Consider the following 1,943-nt stretch of genomic DNA (forward strand, 5'->3'; position numbering starts at 1 on the left):
CGCGGATGCGTCGGTCACGCGAACGCGTCACTGTAAATTTCTTCAAATCACGCGTACGCGTCGCCATGGAAAGCCCAAATTACGCGCACACGTCAGTCACACGTACGCGTCGCTCCTCGCTGCCATCTCCTTTGATTCTTGTGCTGGAGAAACTCCATCAAATCCAGTTGAATGCTATCTAAAATAAACAAAATTGCAAAAGACTCAAAATAGCATCCATATTGGCTAAAAGATAATTAATTCTTTTTTAAACTCAACAATTTAGATGCAAATTCACTAGAAAAATATAGAAAAGATGCTCACGCATCACAACACCAAACTTAAATTGTTGCTTGTCCTCAAGCAACCAAAACTAATATAAGCTTAGGATGTGAATTTGCATGAGAATGAGAGTTCGATTAAGCTCATGTCTCTTCTTATAGTGGGATTTACAGCTGTAATCATGAATAGTTTTGGTATTTCACTTTATCCTTTGAAGTTCAGAATGATTGGAATCCATAGGAACTCAGAATTCAGATAGTGTTATTGATTCTCCTAGTTCAGTATGTTGATTCTTGAACACAGCTACTTTATGAGTCTTGGCCGTGATCCTAAGCATTTTGTTTTCCAATATTACCACCGGATACATAAATGTCACAGACACACAACTAAGTGAAACTTTTCAGATTGTGACTCAGTTTTGCTAGAGTCCCCAGTTATAGGTGCCCAGAGTTCTTAAGCACACTCTTTTTGCTTTGGATCACGACTTTAACCGCTCAGTCTCAAGCTTTTCACTTGACACCTTCACGCCACAAGCACATGGTTAAGGACAGCTTAATTTAGCCGCTTAGGCCAGGGTTTTATTCCTTTGGGCCCTCTTATCCATTAATGCTCAAAGTCTTGGATCCTTTTTACCCTTTGCCTTTTAGTTTAAAGGGTTATTGGCTTTTTATGCTTGTTTTTTCTTTTTTTTTTCTTTCTTTCTCTTTATTTTTTATTTTTTTATTTTTTATTTTATTTTATTTTTTCGCAAGCTTTGTGTTTTTCACTGCATTTTCTTGCTTCAAGAATTAATTTTATGATTTTTCAGATTATCAATAACATTTCTTTTTTTTCATCATTCTTTTAAGAGCCAACAATTTTAACATTCATAAACTTCACTATCAAAAATATGCACTGTTCATGTCATGCATTCAAAATTACAAAAAATACCACCGCATTTAAGTAAATAAGACTACTTTTAAAATTAACTCAATTTCTCATGAAATACATCACTTCTGTATTTTTTATTTGAATTCAAGCTCAGTGAGTAATATATGAGACATCTTTTCAGAATTAAAGCAATTAAGAAAAAAACTAAACTAGTCCTAGGATTCTAACTAATAAAGGATCATGCAACAAACAAAGCAAAATAGCAGAAAACCGGAACGTAACATAGAAAAAGAGGGGAGGAATAAAAAATGAAAGGAACTCAACCACCTTAGTTATTCGTGGACGAAATTGTGATCCTTATTCTTTTAGTTGCACTCCTTGCAAAATTATGGAATTTAGAAATTGGCACGAGTGGACACAACTCCGTTCAACTAACCAGCAAGTGTACTGGGTCGTCCAAGTAATAAACCTTACGTGAGTAAGGGTCGATCCCACAGAGATTGTTGGTATGAAGCAAGCTATGGTTACCTTGTAAATCTCAGTTAGGCAGATAAAATAGTTTGGGTTTCGAAAATAGAAATAAGAAAGTAGAAATAATAAAAGGGATAGAATACTTATGCAGATTCATTGGTGGGAATTTCAGATAAGCATATGGAGATACTGTATGGCTCAGGGACGCCGACTTTCCTACTGCTTCAACTCAGTCTTTCTTACTCCTTTCCATGGCAAGCTGTGTATAGGGGTTCACCATCAGCGGTGGCTACTTTCAATCCTCTCGGGAAAATGATCCTCTGCGACTGTCACTCGCATGG

The sequence above is a fragment of the Arachis stenosperma genome, chromosome 6 (genome assembly GCF_014773155.1).
Source record: "Arachis stenosperma cultivar V10309 chromosome 6, arast.V10309.gnm1.PFL2, whole genome shotgun sequence".
Taxonomy (NCBI): domain Eukaryota; kingdom Viridiplantae; phylum Streptophyta; class Magnoliopsida; order Fabales; family Fabaceae; genus Arachis; species Arachis stenosperma.